The sequence below is a fragment of the Prosopis cineraria genome, unplaced genomic scaffold (assembly GCF_029017545.1).
Source record: "Prosopis cineraria cultivar Desert tree isolate PC_DT_omini unplaced genomic scaffold, ASM2901754v1 PC116, whole genome shotgun sequence".
In the NCBI taxonomy this organism is placed as follows: Eukaryota; Viridiplantae; Streptophyta; class Magnoliopsida; order Fabales; family Fabaceae; genus Prosopis; species Prosopis cineraria.
Window position 1 is genome coordinate 27,382 of NW_026555443.1, and position 11,118 is coordinate 38,499.

At 35.6% G+C, this 11,118-nt stretch overlaps 1 long non-coding RNA gene across 1 annotated transcript; it reads right to left on the minus strand.

The window, feature by feature from the left end:
- Window positions 1-8,835: 8,835 nt before the first annotated feature.
- LOC129295454 (uncharacterized) lies at window positions 8,836-10,594 on the minus strand. Its single transcript, XR_008589579.1, has 3 exons — window positions 10,313-10,594; window positions 9,583-9,648; window positions 8,836-9,033 (listed from the first exon to the last, which is right to left on the minus strand). It is a non-coding gene; the product is annotated as an uncharacterized LOC129295454 (long non-coding RNA).
- Between the last annotated feature and the right edge of the window lie 524 nt (window positions 10,595-11,118).

The following is an 11,118-nucleotide window of genomic DNA, read 5'->3' on the forward strand; positions in this document are numbered from 1 at the left end:
TATAAAATTGTATAAATTTAAATCATAATATATAATTTTAGAGTTAAACCATTAAAGATTATTTTTCCCTTAACATTTTTCTATCAATGTTTGGGTACTTTATAAAGTGGGACAATATCATTTTTAAGTAATTTTTTTAAGAGAAAAATTGTTATTTTTCAAAAAAAAATATTTTATTTTTTTATTATCTACTAATATAGAAATGAAATACTTTTCACCGTACTTAGACTTTACAACTATTCCCTATTTGCAGACAATAGAGAAAATAACGGATATCTGACAAATGTTAACTGTGATTGTTAACGAAATATTTTGACTAAAAATATGCCTACAAATGGTAATATTAGATTATTTTTAAAAGCTCAAAATAATTTCTTAAAGGAATTAGATTTATGCTTTTTTTTCGTATTTTGATTATTTAAAATTTTTTAACAACCATAATAAATTTGTAAAATAGATTTTTTCCCAAAAATAAATTATTCTTTCAGAAAAAAGCTGAAACAATGGGCTCGATAAAAAATAGAAAGATGGAAGTTGACTCATAATCTGTCAATAATACTTCACCGGATTCTTATTACAATTTTTTTTATCTAATTTACACTTGTTAAGAAAGCTGTGAAGGTTAAATAACATAAAAAATTAAACATGTATTTTCATGTAAATATTGATAATTTAAATTTATGTTGATTTTTATTGACAAAATTATAGATTATGATATAAAATAATTTAATTTTATTTTGTTACTTCTTTTATAATATAAAATAATTATAATTATAAAATTTATATCATATTTTTGCTTTTTTGTCCAAACTATTATGCTTATGTTATAATCATAAACCCATAATGTATATGTCACATGGGAGAGGGGAACTGGATAGGACTTAGCTTTGCTCCTCTTATCTCTCACAGCTCCGCTACATTTTAGAGAAAATATAAAATTTAAATGGTTTAGATTTAATAGTTTAATTTTAATTTTTTATATTTATTAAGACAACAAATTATATGGATGATCCAAATTTATGAATGATCTATATTTAAATTTGATCACCAATTTAAATAGTTCAAGTTTAATATGGATGGTCCATATTTATAAAAAAAATTAATAAATCTCATTAGCAATCTGAACTATTCAAGGTTTAATATGGATTATCCAAATTTAGAAAAGGAAAATTAATAAATATGATCATCGGTCGGGACAGTTTAGATTTAACATGGATGGTTTGAATTTAACATTAAAAATTTATAAAATTTATAAAAAAATTTAATATTAAATCTACACTATTTAAAAATATATATGGATAGCCAATTGATAAAAATTATAAAAAAAATTTAAAATTAATATTAAACTTGGACTGTTTGAACTGCTGATTAGATTTATTAAAAAAAATTATAATTTTTTTTATTTTAACAAATATAAAATTAAAATTAAAATATTAAATTTCAACCATTTAAATTTATTTAGATAGTCCAAATTTTCTCTAAAGTACAACGGAAAAGCAGGAGGTAAGAGGAGCAAAGCCAAGTCTAGCCGGGGAAGGGTACAGTAGAGAAGACAAGTGGGTAAGAAAACTGGTGGGGTTGAGAAACATAGCAGTATAGCTTGACGGGCTACATTTAGAGTTTTAATTTCTTTTAATATATAGCTATAGAACTCCGCTTGGTAGAGACCGATTTCAGTATGATCCGTTGGGTAAGAATAAAAATAAAAGGGAATGAGAATAAAAAATGATTGGATGACATATATCTGAAATGCAAAACGGTGATCTTCGTTAGGGCATCGGGATTCATGTTTCATGCATTCAAGAGGATGCCGAGACTTTATTTCCATAGACCATACGTCGAGAAGAACAGATGAACCGTGTGTACGGATATCATTGTTGCCTTACAGGAAGGTTAACCCGCCCCACCCTGAAGCGTAGTTTTCATGGGGAAAAGGTGTTTCCATTGATTAATATCAATATTTTTATTTAAAATTTGTATCATTTAACACGTTGGATCAACGCAATTGATGTTTCAGTAAAAAAGGGCCAAATTGATTCCTGTAAAAAGATATTTACCTAAATATTATATTTTTAAAAATATTTTTTTATTATAAATTTAGAACTTGGTTCATGTCAAATTGAGTTTCAATTTTTTTTTCTTTTATGTTGGAGTATAGATTCTGTTTATATATATATATATAAAATAAAGTCCAAGTGTAGCCTGACAGACTTCCTTTGCGCTTTGCCCCCCAACATCCTCTATCCCTCCATGCTTCTCAGTTTCCGCGCGTGAGTGATAAATATCAATACACCCCTTTCATTTAAAAATATAAAATATTTTTTAAAAAGTTAAATGTTTAAAAATATAAAATATTTTTAATTTTTTGAGGCATAATCATTATTTATTTTTTTAAAAGTGTCCCTATTAATGTTAACTTTATATTTATTATAGGGTATTTAATGAGAGTAAATATAAAAATATATGGTTAGTTTGAAAGTAGGTGTTTAGGATAAATATGAAACGTTGCTCAAATAGATCATGAGGCTAGTTGAACTGAGCAATCGAAACGTTAGGCCCAATATAAACAAAAGAGGCTGGCCCTAAAGGTCAATAAAGTCCACAACAAATAAACATGCCGAAATTCCGTCAGCTTCAAATATCAGATCGTTGGCACGAAGACACGACCCTAAATAATGTTGAAATATACGCCCAAGTAGTTCGGTGAAATGGACTGTTTAACAAAATAGAGAGACCGTGCCATAAGTTTTGCAGGATTCCTGATTCTTCGGTAGAACATGCTAAGTCTCAAAAAGAAAAGGCTTTTACTATCAGACACTGTAAATAAAAAGAAGAAAAACAGAAAAATCTAGTCAACACTCTATCAAGACTCTATATTTTACATTCATTAGCCCCTTTTCAGTTCTTAGTTTTAGTCTGTAATTTTTACACTTTAATCAAATTACACACTTGTTCTACCAAAGCCTTCTATCTTTTTACATCCGAGCGAACTGTGTTAAGAGAACTCATGACCCTTTTCATTATCTATTAAGACTCAGTGTCTCTGACATGCTTAATATTTATTGTTCAACCACAAATAATTTGTGGCACGCCCGGTGGGACCTGTGTAACAAAGATGGCAAGGACATGAAAAGACAAAAGGACTGATGAAATAGGTGTTAGTTCTCATGAACCAAAAGGGATCTCTACGCACGCAGGATCATAACACTTATCGCCCGATGTTGGAGCAGCTGAACATTGTGAGCACATAGTGTTGGTGATAACAGGTAGCAGCAGCACGAGCCCTAGCTCAAAGTCAGGAAGTGGCCAACCTAACCTACTGATCATATCCAATGGACCTATGGCAGAAGTGTTGCGGGGAATTCAAGACCGGATGGATAAGTAGCTGGAAGAGAACTAAAGGTTCTTTACAATTTCCCTGGAAACTTCAAAATGCAAGGTGAAAGAACGACAGTAGATTATGATGCAGGCTCTATATAAAGGTATGAAGAATATAGCTGTATCATTAAGAGGCACCCATTTGGAAGCAGGCTCAAGTGTAGGGCCACTCAGGGGGCAGCAAGCTGGAGTCAATATAAGTGCTAGCCATCAAGGCTGCACACTTATAAGAGACATCCTTAACCACCAAGTATTTACACACACTCATCTTTAATTAATCAGTTGTATTATCTACAGAATCTTGGCACGAGTGGCACAGGGGTCACAGCAGTGATCCCAAAATATATGGTTGAGCCTTAAAACTAATTGGTGAACATGGAGGCTCTGAGGGACGCCATTCAAGATATATATGGACCAGGGTTGAGGCCAATCGATCGCCCCACCTTCTCAAAACCTTATCTGAAGTATATAGACAGGGACAACCTATACCCTTAGGGGTACAGAATCCCTGCCTTTACATTGTTCTCAGGAGACGGGACACAGTCAACCCTGGAGCACATTGGGAGATTCACAATCCAGTGCAGCGAGATTGCTAATTATGAGAACTTTGCTAACTTAAAGTTGAGGTTGTTTTTAAATACTCTCACGGGCCCGGCGTTCACATGGTATACGTCTCTATGTCATAACTCAATCATCAGCTGGATGGAGATGAAGTAGAAGTTCCATATCCAATTCTATAAAGTAGAGCCAGAAATCAGCATAGCGAAACTCTGCAAGCTCGCACAACGAGCTAGAGAGACTGTAGACCAATACTTGGTGAGGTTCAAACGTTTGAGGAGCAGGTGCCACATGTTGCTTCTAGAAACTGAATTTGTCAAGCTGGTACAAGCACTGGATATAGAGCTCCGAAAGAAATTTCAGGGGATAGAATTTCGAGATTTCTATGAACTCACGGCTAAGGTGTAGCGTTATGAGAAATTACTCAAGGAGAGGACCATCGTCGACGGACTACAATTGGGACTTATTTTGGGGACTTGGACGTAGCGATGGCAGAACTGAAGAATGCTGGCAACTACACATGCTTAGCTTTAGTTAGGAAGGCTGGAGGACTGCCCAAAAGACCGAACCTAGTCCACTATACCTTTGATACTACTAAAACAGAGGAAATTTTTGATTTTCTCCTCAAGGGAAACTTCATCTCCTTGCCTATAGATCATAAGATTCCTTCAAAGGAAGAACAGAGAGGGAAAAAATACTGTAAGTATCATCACTTGTAGAGCCACAGTACCAAGGCATGATGAGGATTCAAGAATGTTATCCAAGATCAGATCAATAAGGAATTTCTGAAATTTTCTAAGGAAGAATCCATGATGGTAGACGAGTACTCATTTCCCCTATTTGCTATGGTCAACATGGTGGAGATAACCTCTGGCAAATGACGGCTCAAGAAAAGTGATGGTAAGCAGAAGGATGGAAGACCTTAGAACGTCTAAAACAAGGGTGAAGTGACTCAAAGAAACTCTAAGATAGTATGGGACCGCTTAAGGAAGCCCACAAGCCGGTCCAGTAAGAATAAGTCTTCTAAATAGGACATAGGCCACGAGGGGCAGAACATGAAAAGCTCGGATGGCTCCAAAGTAGTTTGGGACCACTTGGGAAAACCCAGAATAGAGACAGTCAGCAAAAAAGGAAGAAAAATGAAAAACGACCCTCAGGATGGGATGTGGGCCCAAGGGGATTAGTGATAACAGAATCAAATGGATCTAAAGTGGTTTGGGACCGCTTAGGGAACCAGCTGGCAAATTCGACTTCTTTATAAAGTACTCAGCACCCCCTAGATCAGGCAAACAATTCACGGGGACACCAATGGGCTGGGATGTAGGCCCCATCAGCCTACTGTTACTATCGTTAACGCCATCAGAAAATAGCACAGAGCTTCCTTCAAAACTAAAAGCCGCTAAGGGCTCGAGTAGGATTGTTACACCACCTGGCAACCTGCCACTTTTGAAATGGAGAGTGGTGAGACACAAGAAGTTCTTAGCTGCTTTGACAAGAACCCAAAAGTAACGTCTTCAATGAAAATGCGGTACATAGAGGTGCCTTGAACAGTAAAAAATTGAGGTATAGGCTAGCCCCGACATCTAACAAGAGAACTCAGAAAGAAGTCCACCGAGGATCAAGATGAAAGAAGCGAGGTCAAAAATAAGAAAAATGAGACCATTCACGTTAGAGAGATACCGCTCAACCTCTGTTGTGTGGTCTCGTTAACACTACCTTCTCAATTCCGATCCACCACTGGCAATAACCAGGGCCAGCAAAAGTAGAACTCCTCAAGGTCGACACAGACGGGCCTGTACCAGTATTGCCTAATGGAGCCAAGAGAAGAGGAAGAGTATGAGTTTATAAGCACACAGGCACAGAAAGAGATTACAGAGCCTGTCTACCAAATTACTTCGAAAGCAATAGAAGAAAAATCAAAGCGGGCTGTCTTGGAGAAACCCAGCACGAAGATGACTCAGCACCTAAAGCCTTTATATATCCGGGCACATTTCGATGGGAGACTTATGACTAGGGTCCTCGTTGATAATGGCTTGGCGGTGAACATTTTGCCAACTCGTATGATGATTAAGATGGGGCCAGAAGAGCACGACTTGATGCCGACTAAGGTATCAGTTGTAGGGTTCACTAGGACTGCATCTAAAGTCCTCGACGTACTACCATTACAGGATAATGTTAGGACCAAGTTATCACTGACATCCTTTTTTGTGATCAACACCATAGCACAATACCAGGCCCTCCTGGGACGGGATTAGATTCATATTAATGAATGTGTACCCTCTTCACTGCACCAGATGCTCTTTATGTGGAAAGGAGAGGAGGTAGAAGTGGTTTGGGCTGAAGACAAGCCATTCACAGTAGCTACTGACTTTGCGGATGCAAGGTATTACGACATTAACATGGACCTATTCACATTCCAAAAGGCTCAAGGAATCCTTTCATGCAGAATAACAACAGACGCTATAATGCCTCTAACCTCATAGAGGCGCGAGCCCATTATAGAACTGATTGATGACAAAAAGAAATAAAGAAAAGGCCGTAGCAGCTGCGGCCATCCAAAAGTTATGGTTACACAATCTACAAAAGAAACTAGAAGATTGCGGACCTAAGGTCTATGGGACCAAAGTTGTATATAAAGATGAAACCCATAAAATAGCATAACCGCACGAGCTAGACCCTGCACCTCTGAAATTTGAAGACATAGCCCCAGAGATCTAGGATCCACTAGAAGAAGTAAACCTCAAATCCCCAGAAGAGCTGAGGATCACATTTATCAGCTCACTACTAAATAAAGAACAAAAGGATGCCATGAAGCTAACACTACTGGAATTCAAGGACTGCTTTGCATGTGACTATGATGAAATGCCAAGGCTGGCTGGGCAGCTGGTCAAACATAGGCTTCCTATAAAGCCAAACTATAGACCACACCAATAACCCGCCTGGAGAATGTCAGTAGAGGTGGAGCTACGAGTAAAGGAGGAGATCAAACGCCTCCTACGAGCCAGATTCATACGGCCCTGCAGGTATGCTTAGTGACTATCAAACATAGTCCCAGTAATTAAGAAGAATGAGAAACTGTGAGTTTGTATAGATTTTTAAAACATAAACACAACCACACTTAAAGACGTGTATGTAATGCCTATTGCAGGCAGGTTAATAGATGTTGGGTTCGAAAATGCTTTATTGTCATTTATGGATTTCTTCTTCTGATGCAATCAAATATTTATCACAAAAGAAGACATTCACAAGACCGCTTTCAAGTGTCCAAGCTCCATTGAAACTTTTGAATGGGTAGTTAAGCCCTTCGAATTGAAGAATGCTGAGGCCACCTATCAGTGGGTTATGAATGCCATCTTTCATGATATGATAGGAAAGCATCTAAAAATATACATAGATGACATAATGATAAAATCTAAGAAGGCACATGATCATATGGAACATTTGAGGACAAGTTTCCTCTAAATGAGGGAGGTCGGCCTTAAGTTAAATCCCCTAAAGTGTGCTTTTGGTGTAACTATTAGTAACTTCCTTGGATTCCTGATCCACAAAAGGTGATTGAAGTAGATCGGAATAAAGCACGAGCCATCTTGGAGGCAAAGGCGCTGAGCAATAAGAAAGAACTTTAAAGGTTCCTGGGATAGGTCAATTATCTCAGGCATTTTATCCCGAACCTTACAGGAAAGATGAAGGAGTTTTTCAAACTCTTGAAACTTAAAAATGTTGAGGAATTCGCCTGGACCGGACATCATTAGGCGGCCTTTGACAAGATAAAATAACATTTGACAAAACCTTCAGTCTTAGCAGCCTTGAGGGAGAACACCCCTTTTTTACTGTATTTAGCTTCTACCGCCACGTCCATGGATTGTATATTAGCCCAAAATGTGGATAAGGGATGTGAGCAAGCAATCTATTATCTAAGTAGGTGTTTAACTCCCATTGAGGCTAGATACTCAGCTGTGAAAATAGTGTGTTTAGTGCGCTATTACGCTTGTACTGAGTTAAGGCATTATATAATAAACGCTGTTGTGTATGTGGTTTCTCATTTTGATTTAATTAAGTACATGCTTAATCGGCTGGTCATGACGGGCTGTATAGGAAAATGAAGTTTCACCTTGGCAAAATTTTCTTTAATATTTTTGTCTCAAAAATCAGTAAAAGACCAAGCGTTAGTAGACTTCCTAGCTGATTATCCCTCAGTTGGGTTCCTTGAAGATGAGCGGGAACTACCTGTGTTCTCAATAGTTCTGGGGCCTTGGGTCCTTACATTCGATGGATCTAGTAATGAACAGGCATCCGGGGCCGGTATAGTGATAACCTTTCCTATGGGGATAAAAACGATACTATCTATTCAATTAAATTTTGAGTGTACTAACAATCAAGTGGAATACGAAGCACTGCTCACAGGGCTTGAGATTCTTCAAGAAATGAAGGCCCATAATGTAGTCATAGAGAGGGATTCTCAATTAGTTATCAAACAGTTAACTGGCCAGTAAAAGTGCACGAGCCTAACTCTAGTGATGTTTTATGCTGGGGCTTCTCAGGTTTTAAAGGAGTTTGAAACAATAACGTTGATTCACATTCCTCAAGCTCAAAACTGAGAAGCTAATGAATTAGCTTAAATAGCGTTAGGGCTAAGGTTGTCACCTGAACTCACCATAAAAGTAATTGTGGTAGAATAGAAAGAATATCCCTCGGTCATTCAGCGTGGCTTTTGTAACACCCTCAAATTTACAAACCAATTTTTCACAAATTATTAAAACCATTATCATGGTAGAAAATTTTCTTACCATGATACATCCAAGATAATATACCACAGGTCTTAAAATATCTCAAAAAGCAATTAGAACCATGAGGGACAGTCAGGATCCTCATGGCATGATATTTAAATTAGGTCATAAATCAAGAGGGACAAACATAATCCTCTTGGTCAAAAAAATACTTTTAATAAAAAGGATTAGAGTTTACATGCTTCACAAAGAAGATATGTCCTAAGTTGGCACAAGATACATTGTATAATCCAAAATAAGAGGCAACGTAAAAGATGGTGTTTAATACACCATAGTTACACCTCTGGTGCTTTCTCGGCCTGACTCGTTCCTGTAAAAATATTAACCACGGGGAATGAGACTTAAAAGTCCCAGTAACCAAAAATTAATATGTAATGATGCATGCGGATGTAACTAATCATGCGATTGCTAAGTGGGCACACAAAACATTTAACCGAACAATACTTTCAAACAAACCGAACAAGCATTTAATTTGTATGACTGCACCTTATATCCTCCTTTCGCCATGCTCGGACGCCAAATCACCCGGCCAAAGGTGAGTTGGACCAAGCGACACGCCACTCATTGGGTCCAATGAGGGCTTACCACGTGGTAATAATTAACCGAACAGAAATTCCCATTAACACCATACATTAAAATACCCTGACAAGTCATGCATCATTCAAATATCCAAACAGGAATATATCCGAACAATAATATCTCATCATGATAAACAAAAATAAATTTTTAACCCACTTGGCAATAATTTCAAACAAGTATATACAGTATTTATTTTCAATAATTCATAATTTTTCCAAACAACAAAACAACACATAACCATTCACAAACACACTCATCACAACACATTAATAATGGTTACCTTGTGTCTTGAATAACAAGTTCCCCTTCACAACTCCTTTTTCACCACTATCTTTGTCAATATAATCTACATAATTATTTCACAATACTATATATTAATTTTACATTAAAATAAATAACTCTAATTTAAAGAGTTAGAAAGTCTTAAATCTATAGTCCATATTAACACTAATTTAAGATTTATGCCTCATTTAACTTCCCAAATTCTTTTCTAAAATTCTCGTACCCTAATGAACTATTTTTTTTTATCCTCAATTCATTTCTAGTATCACAATTTCATCCTTCTACATTCTAAAAATTCATCCAAAAATAAATTAAAAATTTTAGAATTATCCTGAAGCCTCAAATCACCTTTCTATAACCTCAAAAATACCTATTCATACTTAAATAAATATTTAATAATCATAGGTTTATCCCTACGTCTCAGATTCCACATAAATTCAACCATATAGATCTAGATTTTAACTCAAAAGTTCTTAAACATGAGTTTCAACCTCAAGAAATATTCTATAATATTTATTATATCCCTAAGAATTTTAACCTATATTTTTAATCCATCATATCATCAGATTAACTATCCTATAGAAAAATCCTAATCAAAATATTTACTCTATCCTACAAAATAATTATATCACTAGAAAGCTAATATTATTTAGAAAATAACTATAAAATTAATTTTGTAATTAAATAAATTTTTAAATGCTAATCTAAACAGGAAAGTTAGAACATACCTGAAGAAAAAGAAAATAATCCCCCCTTGTGAGAAAACGCCGAGCAACGTGAGAGGAAGAGAGAAAAATAATATAAAAATGGGATTGTGAGTCCCAAAATTATATTAAAAAAAACTATAGGTTTGAATTTAATTATTCAAACCTTTGGGCCAAAAGTTGCAATTTTCTCTAAATTGCATCTTAACCTCTCATGCTTCCTAATGCACACACCCCCTCCTTTTTATACATGAAGGCACCTCTTCTCTTCCCTCATCTAACCAATGTGGGACTTAGAAACAACAACCTTCCACCCCCTTTTTTTTGTTCCTTCTACCTTCTCTCTCTTTTTTTTTCAACACATACATAAAAAAAATATTTATGTATTATATCTTAACTAAATATTGCTTATGTGGTTTTAAATTTAAATTTTTAAATTCATAATTAAATACCTAACCATAATATTATTTCTAAATAACCTCAAATAATATAAATTCCTATTATTATCATTTTTTTTTCAAAACCTAAATTCTACAATTTCTTTATTATATAAAAAATCAGGATGTTACAGCTTTTGTTACCAGCCATTGGCACTTAAGGGGCATTATTTGGGCTAAATATAAAACGTCGCTCAAATAGGTCATGAGGCTAGTTGGGCTGAGTAATTGAAACGTCAAGCCCAACCGAAACAAAAGAGGCTGGCCCTTAAGCTCAATAAAGTCCACAATAAATAAATATGCTGAAATCCTATCAGCTTCAAATATCAGACCGTTGGCACGAAGACACGATCCTAAGTAATGTTGAAATCTATGCCTAAGTAGTTCGGTGAA